We start from the raw sequence: 14,300 nt of genomic DNA on the forward strand, positions 1-14,300 counted from the left end.
GTATTATATTTTTCCAAGAATTATGCAAATACAATTTCTAAATTAAGGCTGCAAAGTTCGAAGCTCTTATGCTTACCTATTTTTGAAATAATGGCTTTGTAAAAGTCCCTAATAGAATTTTTTTTACTCTAATAACATGAGAATTCTAAACTAATGTTCTTCAAATCTCCTGTGAAAGCATTCACTCCTGGATGTGTGAAAATAGGTTCCTCCTGTGAGAGCCGTCATGCATCACAGTCTGAGGCATGAGATTTATTGAGTATTTGTGTAGGCTCAGGCTTCATGTGTGAACACAGGTGCATGTGCACGTATCTACGTATATACACCGCACTGTATGCATTCCCAGCTAAGTAGCTTATCAGCTTGCCCATTTACAAGAATTCAGAATACCGTGAAATCAACTGTTATATAAGTTTCAGAAAACGGTGTAGTTTATCTTACGTAAGGTACTTGTTTATATGCTTATAAACTGTGCTATTTTTCGTGTTGATGATGGAGTTTGTTTGGATGAAGCTCTGTTGTTTATTTGTAAAGAAACAGCGCAGTGAACTGTGGCTCACTGCCTCATTCTTTCCAGATGCCTTTGCTGTTCCTGCCCAGCCCATAGCCAAAGGGAAGCTTGAGGATGGGAACAAGGCATCTGGAGCAGGGATATCCTCTGCATCCATATTCATTTACTCCCGAAGACCGTTGAACTTCAGCTCTGCATGGTTGTCCCTAAGAAATGTCTGAAGGAAGACAGTGGACAAGCAGAACCCAGGCTGGAGAAATGTGGCATAGTTTAGCTAAGTGGAGTGCTAGATGGCCTTGGGATCTGAATGGGTAGTTGATGCTGTCTCATTTTTATCAGAGATTAGACAGATTCATTTGTCTAGCGACTAGTATAAGTGCCTCTGGTTCATTTGTTCATTCATTCATTCAGCAGTGTTTATTGAGTACCTATTGTATGGCAGTACCATCCCGGTACATATTCCTTATCCTCAAGGAGTTAGTCTTCAAGTTTTACACACTTCACAAGACAGGGGATGATTTGCCTCTCTAGGTCAAGCCTAATTTTAGTTTTTCATGAGATAAACGAGTCCAGGATACTGGGAACTTCAAAACTTGACCACCCAGTATGCTCTTTTACTCTCTCCTCTTGCTCCATTCAGAGCAGTATGACTCAGTATCTGAGTTCTCTGGTTTTAGCCCTTTGCTTATAAGACTTCTTGGCTTTCTTTTCCCCCAAAATGTCAAACTAGATCTATCCCTTTCTCCTCCCTGTCCTTTCTGACAGTAGACAGAGAAGGTTTTGCGCACTCATATCTAGGTGTCTGCTTTTTTTTTTTTTTTTTTTTAAAGGGTAGGAGGTCCTCTAAGCACTTCAAGAGAAATGGCTGGCTGTGGTGAGTCCAGCGTTGACACCCCTGTCACTTTGGGGTGGATGCAGTGGTCAAGTCCTTTGCTCTGGAGGATAATAATATCTATCATGAATCACTAAGCTGCCACAATTTTTGAAGAGTGATTTCTCACAGGAACTTTGCGAGCATTACACATCTCATTTGCCTCAGTAACGTGAAACTTATTTTTCTAAAAAAGGTACAGGCAGATCCTGGTGTGACTCACTAGAGAACAATAGTTAAGTCACAGTTTATTTTCATCTTTTTCCCCCGAGAAAAGGAAAAATTGATTAAACGTATAGGAATGTAAGCAGGCTTAAATCTATAAAGCAGAACTGGATCAAAGAATCATGCAAACACAGTTAGGATTAAAATTGGCAAGTTCTATGAACAAAAGGTGTGTTGCGGAGGTCCTAGGTCATCCTGAAGGAGCACATCAGTCTTCTTGGGGAAGCAGAATTGAGATTGACATCGCAAGGATAAGTAGGAGTTAATAAGAAAAAGGTAGGGTGTGAGGGCAGGGAAGAGCATGTTTGAAGCAGAGGGAACATCTGCAAAGGCCCTGGGCCAGAAGGAAATGGAATGTTTTAGGGAGGGAGAGCAGGCCAGGGCACACATTTGTGCTACTTGTACTCAGGGCCTGTGGCTGAAATCCAGACTGCCTCCCCTTCTTGTCCACATTGAGATTTACCCACATGCGTATTGCTCTCCATCCCTCCAATCCTACCCACACCTCCAGCTTTCATCTAAGATCACACCCGTCTTCTTTAATATTTTAGTGTGGAATTGCTGGAGACAAATTTTATCATGTCTTCTTTTCCAAAAACCTCTTTGTTTCACCTTTTTTTTTTTTCTAGTAACACTTTTTCTATCCAGGAGTTTTGATGACATGTAATTTATATACCATAAACTTCACCTGTTTAAAGTACACCATCAACATATATTTCTAGTAGTGCAACTATGAGCATAATCTAATTTCAGAACATACTCATCTCACCCAAAAGAAACCTTGTACCCATTAGCAGTCACTTCCTACTCCACCTCTCCACCCCCCCCTCCCCCAGCACCCCACTCCACAGCCCTAGTCAATCATTAACCTATTTTCTGTCTGTAGGGCTTTGTTTGTTCTGGATGTTCCGTAGTGTTTGTGTCTGGCTATTTTAACTGAGCAGAGTGTGTTCACGGCTGATCCATACTGCAGCATGTATCAGTACTTTGTTCCTTTTTGTGGCCAAATAATATTCCATTATGTGTATATGCCACATTTCGTATCTGTTGATCAATTGGTGAATATTTGGGTTATTTCTATGTTTTGTTTTTATAAATAATGCTGTGAACATTGGTGTACAAGTTTTAATGTACACTTTTTTCATTTTTTTATTGTTATAAAGTATACATAACAGCAAAGTTCATCATCTTAACCATTTTTAAGTGTACAGTTCAATGGGACCAAGTACATTCATATTGTTGTACAACCATCACCACCATCCATCTCCAAAATGCTTTTCATCTTTTTTTTCAAGTTTATTTATTTTGAGAGAGAGAAAGAGAGAGAGAGCACACTTGCACAAGCAAGCAGGGGAGGAGCAGGAAGAGAGGGAGAGAGAGAATACCAAGCAGGTTCCTCACTGTCAATGCATAGACTGATGCGGGGCTCTAACCCATGAACCGTCAGATCATGACCGGAGCTAAAGTCAAGAGTTGGACACTTAACCATCTGAGCCACCCAGGCGCCCCAAGAATGCTTTTCATCTTGTAAAACACAAAGTATATAGCCATTAAACAATCACTCCCCATTACATCTTCCCTCAGCCCCTAGAAACCACCATTCTACTTTGTCTCACTATAATTTTGACTCTTCTAAGTAGTGGAATCATACAGCATTTGTCTTTTTGTGACTGGCTTGTGTCACTTAGCATAATGTCCTCAAGGTTCATCCATGATATAGCTTATTTCAGAATCGCCTTCCCTTTAAGGCTTACCTAATGAGGAGAGACTTTCTTCTGTCATTTTGCTTTTTTATTCTATACTTTATAGTTTTTTTTATCACTGATTTCATGCATTACTGTCTTCTTTTGTGTTTAGCTGATTTTTTGGTAGTGAAACATTTCAGTTCCTTTCTCCTTTCCTTTTGTATATATTCCATAGCTATTTTCTTTGTGGTTCCCATGGGGATAAATAACACTTAACATCCTAAAGTTGTAACACTTTAATTTGGATTTAAACCAACTTAACTTTAGTAACACAAAAACCTCTGTCTCCTTACATGTCTCTATCCATTCTTTTCAGTTGTTTATATCACAGAATAATGTCTTTATATTTTTTATGTGTCCTAAAGCATAAACTAATAATTTTAAAAAATGCATCAATCTCTTATATAGAAAACAAAATGTGGAGTTATAAACCAAAGTTACAATACTGCTAGCTCTTAGGCTACTAATTGCTTTTTAAAAAATGTATTAAATTCCAGTTCTTTCCTTTTGCCACTGTGGCCATTTCCATGAGTATGATTAGGCTTGAGAAGAGGCTTACCTCTGGTGTCTTCCATTGTGGCAAAAAGGTCTGGTTGGTCCTCATGAGAACAATGTAAGTGCTAATGCCAACTCCTATCAGCAGATCTGGAAGCTGATCAAAGATGGGCTGGTCATCCGGGAGCCTGTGACTATCCATTCCTGGGCTCAGTGGCAGAAAAACACTTTGGCCCTGCCAGAAGGTCAGGCATATGGGCATAAGGAAGTGAAAGGGTACTGCCAGTGCTGGATAAGGAGGATAAGAATTCTGCACTGACTGCTCAGAAGATAGTATGAATCTAGGAAGACTGACCACCTCAAGTGCTTTGAAGAGTGGCTCCAGGCCAAAAAGGAGAAAATTATCATGGCTGTGTCCAAGGAGGAAGAGGCCAAGAAATAAAACTCCCCCTCTTTTGTCTATACATACTGGCCTTGGCAGTTTCATAGATCAATCATTCAATAAAACAAACCCTTATCTGCCAAATTATATATATATATATATATCTCATAAATCTAATATTTTATATTAGATATATTAGATCTAATATATATATATATATATATATATATATATATATATATATATTTGTCTCAAATCACATAGAAAATAAAAAGTGGAGTTGCAAACCCATGTGCCCATGTGTTTACTTTTACTGAGAGCTTTATTTCTTCATATGGCTTCAAATTACTCTTGGGGCACCTGGGTGGCTCAGTTGGTTGAATGTCTGATTCTTGATTTCGGCTCAGATTATGATCTCACAGTTCGTGAGTTCAAGCCCCACATCGGGCTCTGCACTATTAATACAGAGCCTGCTTGGGATTCTTTCTCTTCCATCCGCTCTCTCTCAAAAATAAATAAATAAGTTTTTTTAAAAAAATTACTGTCTAGTGCCCTTTTGTTCAACCTGCAGGACACCCTTGAACAATACTTGTAGGGCAGGTCTAGTGGTAATGAACTCCGTCAGGTTTTGTTTATCTGGAGATATCTTAATTTATCCTTCACTTTTGAAGGACAGTTTTGCTATGTATATGGTTCTTGGTTGACATTTTTTCCTTTTAGCACTTAGAGTACATCAGCCCACTGCCTTCGGCCCTCTAGTTTCTGAGAGAAATCTGCTTTATTGAGGATCTCTTGTGTGTGTTGATTGGCAGTGTGGGTCTTTTTGAGTTTAGCCTACTTGGAGTTCATTGACCTCTCTGGATGTTTATATTCATGTCATCAAATTTGGGAAGTTTTGGGTCACTGTTTCTTCAGATATTCTCTCTGCCTCTTTCTCTCTCTCTTCTCAATCTGGGACTCCCACAATGCATATGTTGGTCTACTTGGTGAAGCCCCTTATGCTCTGTTCTTTGTACTTCAATCTTTTCTCTTTCTGTTCCTCAGACTCAATAATTTCCACTGTCTTCAATTTTTCTGATTCTTCTGCCTGCTGAAATCTGCCTTTGAATCCCTCTAGTGACTCTTTCAGTTACTGTATTTTTCAGTTCCAGATTTTTTTTTTGTTGTTTCTTTTTAGGTTCTCTCCTTTATCCATATTTCTGTTTTGTTCATACATTGTTTTGTTGACTTTCTCCACATCTTTCTTTAGTTCTTTGAGCATATTTAAGACACTTGTATTAAAGTCTTTGTTTAGGGGCATCTGGGTGTCTCAGTTGGTTGAGTGTACAATTCTTGGTTTTGGTTCAGGTCATGATCTTGCAGTTCTGGGATCAAGCCCTGCACTGGGCTTTGCGCTGACACGATGGAGCCTGCTTGCAGTTCTCTCTCTCTTCCTCTGTCTCTGCTCTTCTCCCTCACTTGCTTTCTCTGTCTCTTTCTCAAAATAAAGAAACTGAAAAAAGTATTTGCCTAGTAGATCTGCCTTGGGTCCTTTTTTTAGGGATAGATTCAAAACTGGATATTTGACTCTAATAATGTGGTAACTTTGGAAATCAGATTCTCTCCCTTAGGACTTGCTGGATTTTGTTTTTATTTTTATTTTTTCAATTGCTGTAGGCTGTCTCTGTGCTGAGGATCAGCCATTAAATTAATTGATTTTCATATATTAAACCAACCCACGTTCCTGGGATAAATCCCACTTTTATGTTTGCTGGATTTGATTTGCTAGTATTATCTTGAGAATTTTTGTGACTATACTCATAAGAGATATTGTCTGTAATTTTCTTCTACTGTGAGGTCTTTGTCTGGTTTGCGTATCAGAATAATACTGGCCTTATAGAATGAATTGGGAGTTGTTACCTTTTTTTGTATTTTGGAGAACAGTTTGGGAAAGGAAAGTTTGCCATTAATTCTTTAAATGTTTAATAGAATGCAACAATGAAGATATCTGGGCCTGGGCATTTCTTTGTGGGAAATTTTAAGTGACCAGTCCCTTTTCTTACTGTAAGTGTGGTCATATTTTCTATTTCTTATTGATTCAAATTCAGTGGTTTCAGAAATTGTCCATTTCATCTAAGTTATCTATATTTTTGGAATATAATTATTCATAATATTCCTTTATAATCCTTTTTATTTCTATAAGGTCAGTAGTGATACTCTTTGATTTTTGGTTTTAGTAATTTGAATCTTCTCTCCTTTTGTTTAGTTGAAGGTTGATCAATTTTGTTGATGTTTTGAAGAACTGACTTGTTTCATTGATTTTCAAAATGTTTTCCTATCCTATATTTCATTAATTTTTGCTCAGATATTTATTATGTTCTTTTTTCTGTTTGCTTTCAGTTTAGTTTGCTCTTCTTTTTGGTTTCATATGGTGGAAAGTTATGATATTGGTTTAAGATCTCTTTTATATAGGTGTTTATAGGTATAATTTTTCCTTTAGGCATGTATCTTACATGTCTTGGTATGTTGTGTTTTTATTCATCTCAAAGTATGTTATAATTTCTCTTGTCATTTCTTCTTTGACTTCATTGGTTATTTACAGTGCATTGCATAATTTATACATATTTGTAAATTTCCCCAAATTCTTTCTGCTCTTGATTTCCAATTTATTTCCATTGTGGTTGGAGAATATGCTTTATTTTTTTCATGGAGATATATATATATCTATGTATATAGTTATATATAGATATATATATATGTTCAAATTGGTTTATACAATTGCTCAAGTCTTCTACGTCATTGATAAATTTCTGCCTATTGTTTTTTTGAAAGTGAGGTCCCCAATTATTGAAATTACTAGTATTATTATTGAATTGTCTGTCTTCATTTTATCAATTTTTGTTGCATGTATATTGAGACTCTGGTTTTAGGTACATACCTGTTTATAACTGTTATGTCTTCCTGATGGATTTACCAATTTATCATTATAAAATAACTCTATCTATGGTTATAGTTTTCTCTTAAAACCTGTTTTTTTTTCCTGACATTAATAGAGCCATCTCGTTGGTTACTTAGGAAAGTGTTGTTTAATTTACGCATATTTGTGACTTTCCCAAACCTCCTCTCACTTATTTCTAATTTCATTCCACTATTGCCAGAAAGCATACTTTCTGTAATTTCAAGCCTTTTAAATCTCTCTAGGCTTGTTTTATAGCCTATCTGTGGTCTGTCCCATAAAATCTGTCATGTGCACTTGAGGAGACTTTTTATTCTGTTGCTGGGTGGAGTGTTCTATAGATTTCTAGTTGGTTAATGTTATTCTTTCAAATCTTTCATTTCTTTGTTGATTTTCTGCTTAGTTGTTCTGTCAGTTATTGAGAGCAGGATATTAGAATCTTCAACTATTACTTTTGAATTTTATATTTCCATCAGTTTTTGCATCATCTAGGAAGAAAGGTAGCTCTAAGACTCTGAAGTCTCTCTCAGTGTTATCTCATTTTTAGGACATTGAAAAGTAAAAGACTCCAGTGATTAGATGATACTTTCAAGGCATATATTTGGAAATGGTTCTAAGATTTTCAAATGATTTGGCACATGAACACTGGTATTCAGACTTGTTCTCATTTGCTTTTAAACAACGTAAACTGCATTTGTGGATCTGTGATTATTGACTTTAATTTTTTTTTTAAAGTTACTTCATTGTAATTGTCATCACTCACCCTCAGAATCTCAGGTATAACCACATAGGTGTAGGTAGAGTCAGCTTTCTCCAGGACATGGTGACTCCAAATCAAAGCAGCCACAGACACTGGAAAAAGTACAGGAGAAGCACACATAGATTTGGCCTTATGAAATACCATCACCCGGGCCAAATTTAGCTCTGTTTTTAATCTTTTCGAAGTCATGTTGCTCTGTAAATAAAATATAGTTTCCTTCAATAAGGATTATTTATTTTTTACAAAGTCGGGTTTCAGTAATTTTCTGGAGAATTTCCCCAGCCTTAAATTGGGTTATAAAAATAGATCTATTTCAGGAACCAGATGATTTACTGCTTTTCATTTTACTGGCCCCTGTGTCAGTCATCTACAGAAGCCTCTCTCATTTTGTCAACTGTCTTGTTCCTATGTTGTGTTCAGTTCCTTGCTCCAGGCACTGTCCTAGGTGCTGGTAGGACCGCAATGGACACAACAGGCACAGAGCTCACCCTACCAAACTTGAAGTCTTGGAAGGGTTGGGAATGCTAGACAGATATCTTATAAACAAGTCTTTGTTAACAGTGTTGGTGTTAATTTTTTTAATGTTTATTTAGTTTTGAGAGAGAGATACAGGGCATGAGTGGGAGAGGGGAAGAGAGAGATGGAGACACAGAATCTGAAGCAGGCTCCAGGCTCTGAGCTGCTAGCACAGAGTCTGACTCAGGGCTCTAACTCATGAGCTGTGAGGTCATGACCTGAGCTGGATCGTCTGCTTAACCAGCTGAGTCACCCAGGTGCCCCAGTGTGGGTGGGCATTATGGAGAAAGGTACAAGTGCTGAGAAAAAATACCACTGGGATATGAATATGGCCTGAAAGATATTGTGAGATTAATAGGTCTGTAGGGATGTGCATGATTATGTGATCAGGGTATACAATCAGTTTATAGATATTTTTCTTTGCCTTGTATAGGTAAATATAATAGATTGGAACCTTTAAGATACCATATTAAAATCTATTCTCATTCTTCATGTGAATAAACCTTTGTAGAATTTTTCAATATAAGCTGCAGCTAATGATGAAATTCTTCTATAAGCTAGAAAGAAGCCTGTGGTTACAATTAGGTTTCATAGAGAGGGAGTGGGGCAACCCCCACAGGGAGCCTTCACTGGATGTAGAACTCCCCTAGATTCTGTAGGTGCCCAGATCACACTGATGAATGCTGTGAACTACAGAGGGAGCTGGAGGCTCAGCCCCCTTTTGAGTCAATGAGAACCCTTGAAGAGACCCCCTCAGGTCCAGATTTAAAGAGTAAGTTTTCCTTTATTTGGACTTGAGCTGTCAGAACAACAGATTTGGGGTTGGTGCAAGAAGGCAGAAAGCTGGAGATAGGCCTGAATTGCAATCTACTTTACTCTTAGGATTGCCTTTGCTGCGTCCCAAAGGGTTTTGACTGTCGTGTTTTCATTTTCCTTTACTTCCATGTATTTTTTAATTTCTTCTTTAATTTCCTGATTAATCCATTCATTCTTCAGTAGGATGTTCTTTAAGCTCCATGTATTTGAGGGCTTTCCAATTTTTTCTTGTGGTTGATTTCAAGTTTCATAGCATTGTGATCTGAAAATATGCATGGTATGATCTTGATCTTTTTGTACTTGTTGAGGGCTGATTTGTGACCCAGTATGTGATCTATTCTGAAGAATGCGCCACGTGCCCTCGAGAAGAATGTGTATGCTGGTGCTTGAAGATGAGATGTTCTGAATATATCTGTTAAGTCCATCTGGTCTAGGGTGTTGTTCAAAGCCATTGTTACCTTATTGATTTTCTGCTTAGTTGATCTGTTCATTGTTGTATGTGGGATAGTAAAGTTTCCTACTATTATCAAAGAGTTTCTTTATGTTTGTGATTAATATATTTATTTGGGTTCTTCCAAGTTGGGGGCATAAATATTTATAATTGTTAACTTTTCTTGATGGATAGACCCCTTAATTGTGATATAATTCCATTCTTCATCTCTTGGTACAGTCTTTGTTTTAAAATCTAGTTGGTCTGATATAAGTATGGCTACTCTGGCTTTCTTTTGACTCCATTAGCATGATAGGTGGCTCTCCATCCCCTCACTTTCAATCTGCAGGTGTCTTTAAGTCTAAAATGTATCTCTTGTAGGCTGCATATAGATGGATCTTCGTTTTTTTTCCCCCCATTCTGATACCCTATGTCTTTTGATTGGAGCATTTAGTCTACTTACATTCAGAGTGATTATTAAAAGATAGGAATTTAGTGTCATTATGTTACCTATAGAGTTGGCGTTTCTGGTGATGTTCTCTGGTCCTTTGTGGTCTTTGTTGCTTTGGTCTTCTTATTTTTTCCTCCACTAAGAGTGCCCCCCCTCCTTAAAATTTCTTGCAGAGCGGGTTTAGTGGTAAGGCACTCCTTTGGTTTTTGTTTGTCTAGGAAACTCTTTATCTCTCCTTCTATTCTGAATGACAGCCCTGCTGGATAAAGGATTCTTGGCTGCATATTTTTCCTGTTCAACACATTGAATATTTCCTGCCACTCCTTTCTGGTTGTCAGAAAGGCTGAAATTAACAACTCAGGAAACAACATATGCTAGTGAGGATGTGGACAAAGGGGGACCCTTTTGCACTGTTGATAAGAATGCAAACTGGTGCAGCCACTCTGGAAAACAGTATGGAGGTTTCTTAAAAAGTTAAAATTAGAACTACCCTATGACCCAGCAATTGCCCTACTAGGTATTTATCCAAAGGATACAAAAATGCTGATTCAAAGGGGCACATGCACCCCAATGTTTATAGCAGCATTACTAACAATAGATAAATTATGGAAAGAGCCCAAATGTCCATTGACTGATGAATGGATAAAGAAGATGTGTGTGTGTGTGTGTGTGTGTGTGTGTGTGTGTGTGTGTATGTGTATGTGTATAGACACACACACACACCTGTATGGATACACACGCAATGGAATACTACTCAGCAATGAAAAAGAATGAAATCTTGCCATTTGCAGCAGTGTAGATGGAACTAGAGATTATATTATGCTAAGTGAAATAAGTTAGTCAGGGAAAGACAAATATATGATTTCATTCATATGTGGAATTTGAGAAACAAAACAGATGAACATAAGGGAAGGGAAAGAAAAATAAGATAATAACAGAGAGGGGGCAAGCCATAAGAGACTTTTAAATACAGAGAACAAACTGAGAGTTGCTGGAGGGGAGGTGGGTTGGGGGGTTGGCCAGATGGTGATGGGCATTAAGGGGGGCACTTGTTGGGATGAGCACTGGGTGTTGTATGTAAGTGATAAATCACTGGGTTCTACTCCTGAAACCAATACTACACGATGCTAACTATCTTGAATTTCAATAAATAAATTTAAATATATGTAATGGAATATTAATCAGCCACCAAGAAGGAAATCTTGCCTAATGCAACAACATGGATGGCGCTAGAATGTACTATGCTAAGTGAAAGTGAAATAAGTCAGTCAGAGAAAGACAAATACCGTATGATTTCATCATATGTGGAATTTAAGAAACAAAATAGATGAGTATATTGGAAGAGGCAAAAGGAGAGGAGAGAGAGAGAGAGAGAAACAAAACACAGTAGACTCTTAATGATTGAGAACAAACGGAGGGTACTATGGGTACCCTTAGATGGGTGATGAGTACTAAGGAGGGCACTTGTGAAGAGCATTGGGTGTTGTAAGTGATGAATCATTGAATTCTGCTCTTGAAACCAATATTGCACTGTATGTTAACTAACTAAAATTAACATTTTTTTAAAGGGAAAAAAAAGAAAGCTAAGGTTGAGGGTGTTGGGGTAACCTGACTTGAACTTTGAGTTCAAGCAGAAGGGGTGCTGGGAGTTATGGGGTGTTCGCCACATTGCCTTTCTCATTATGGTTTTCCTTCTTCTGGCTTGTCATTGAATTTTACAGGGAGGGTGGGGGAGGTTGTGTGTTTAGAAGGGCAAGTCCTTGGGCCCAGTAGAGAAGACATTCCATGGTGACGGTTGTGGAATGTTTCCCCCTGGAGTGTCAATGAAGAGGATGTCCTAGGTCTGCACACTCCACAGTCTCAGAGGGCAGACATTCCTCTGTGGCCTGGAGTGTGTTCTTACCAGTTACCTGGCAGTGGTTTGATTCACCTTGCTCTACATGGTCCTTCAGGCTACAGGACTTTGGGAAGCACAGGTGTCATCTGGGAATCCAGGTGTCTTGATCTTTGACTGATAAAGTTGGCTCTAAAATGAGCTACTTGCATAAGGAGACTATCTTCGTGAGACAGAATCGAACTCACCTGCTACCAGATGTGCTGGTTGTGTGTGCTCTTATCTACATTTATGCAAAGACTTACATAAGCATGCAGTGAGGAACAAGCTTCAGAAACTGACAGCTGTTCTCAGCAAGGGCTTGTGTGTGCTGTGTTCTCAGTCCATTTAATTAAAGTATTACTATCCCCATTTTGTATATAAGAAAACTGAGGCTCAGCACTGGTATGTGGTAGAGTGAGGCTTCAACCCCAGGACTGCCTAATGTCCCAGGCTTTGCCCTTTTCCTCTGTACTATATTGTATTCTTATTGGTTTGAAGATGTTTGGAACAGAAAATATGAGCAGGCTTTAAAACTTCTCATGTGAGGTGAGCCTGATTCCCATGTGGTCCCTTCATCTGTGGAGTGACTTTTGCCTCCATCAGTCCATTAGCAGCCTTGGCATCTGGTAGTGCTGTCTGCATCTGGGCCCCACCAGGATGTGCCTTACAGCAGGGTGAGGACCGGGTCATTCTCTTGGGCCTCTCCCCTCCCACCTACTCCTGAACCTCTGCCCTGTTTCACTTCATCACAGCCACATCATTCAAGCCAGGCAGAAGCAAGTGTGAGCATCTAGATCTGCTCCACACTCAGTGGGATGTGGCGCCCTTCTGTGTACCCCAACCCGTGGGGCATGTGCACGCACTCTCACAGAAACCTGCACATCATGACTTCTCAAGAGTGACAGTAGACATAAAATGACAGCCTCAAACCCCTTCCCCCCAAACTAAGACCCAGTGGATGGTCTCCTGAGGCCCCTTTAGCTTCTGGGCCCTGGCATGTTCCTGCACAGGAGCTGCTTGACAGACAGAGCCATTTCAGGTGGATACTCATGTCCTTTGGATTTCCTAGCTTCCTGTAAGCCCCTCAGAGGACAGCTCAGGACTCTCCCCTTCGTGGGTCAGCACCTGCAACAGGCAGGGGAGCACATCGATCTCACCTGTCACTGTGTCCCCAGGCCTCAAAAGTGTCTGCCCCTGGTGGATGAACAGTCACACGAGTATACAGGTTGGTGTATACTGCTTTGCTACTTTAAACCAGTTAATATGCTTATTTGATATATGTTCTCAATCCCAAAATGTGAATACTAAAGATTCCTGAGGATTAAATGAAGTAACTCAAATGATACACTACATGCTTGATAATTAATTACAATTGTTGTGGTTAACTCCAAATTCAAGTAGTAGAAAGCTCTTGCTCTTGTATTTTCCAGTTCAGTGGCAGCCTTAACAATGGCACCGAGGGTAATCATTGGCTACTTTTAAGCAACTCTTACCATTTTCACTCTCCTTATTACTTCTGACATTTTCCGGCTTTTCCTTCTCTGCTGCCTCTTCTTTCAAATGCCGTGGTAGCTTCTTCCCCCTGCTCCCATCATAGTATCAGAGAACAGCAGGACATTATGGGATCAGGAAGTTTGCTAGGAGTTGCATTGCATCTGTAGACTGCTTTGGGGACATCATAACAATTAAGTCTTTTGATCCATGAACATGAGATATCTTTCCTTTTTTTTTTTTTTGTATCTTTAATTTCTTTCAACAACTGTGTATAGTTTTTAGTGTACAAGTCTTTTGTCTCCTTGGTTAAGTTTATTCCTGAGTATTTTATTCTTTTTGATGCTATTGTAAATAGAATTGTTTCTTAATTTCCTTTTCAGATTGTTCATTGTCCGTGTACAGAAACAACTGATTTTTATGTGTTCATTTTGTGTCCTGCAACTTTGCTGAATTCATTTATTTGTTCCAACAGTTTTTTTAATATGAAATTTATTATCAAATTGGTTTCCATACAACACTCAGTGCTCATCCCAAAAGGTGCCCTCCTCAATACCCATCACCCACCCTCCCCCCACAACCCCCCATCAACCCTCAGTTTGTTCTCACAGTTTTTTGTATGGGGGAGGGGCAGTCTTCAGGGTTTTCTACATATAAGATCATGTCATCTGTGAATAGACTTACTTAACTTTATTTCTTCCTTTTCAATTTGGATGCTTTCTAGTTCTTTTTCTTGCCTAATCTCCCTGGCTAGAACTTCTAGTACTGTGTTGAATAGAAGTGGTGAGAGGTACTC

At 38.8% G+C, this 14,300-nt stretch overlaps 1 protein-coding gene and 1 pseudogene across 1 annotated transcript in view; both read left to right on the top strand.

Annotated features, from left to right (window-relative positions):
* CRACDL (CRACD like) overlaps nucleotides 1-14,300 on the top strand; it is a 137,943-nt gene that overhangs the window by 62,317 nt on the left and 61,326 nt on the right. The gene's annotated exons all lie outside the window — the stretch shown is intronic.
* On the top strand, nucleotides 3,880-4,289 carry LOC124503663 (60S ribosomal protein L19-like; annotated as a pseudogene).

Source organism: Lynx rufus, unplaced genomic scaffold (assembly GCF_022079265.1).
Source record: "Lynx rufus isolate CCGP_SWC_20201006 ecotype Redwood Valley unplaced genomic scaffold, mLynRuf1.p SCAF_8, whole genome shotgun sequence".
Taxonomy (NCBI): Eukaryota; Metazoa; Chordata; class Mammalia; order Carnivora; family Felidae; genus Lynx; species Lynx rufus.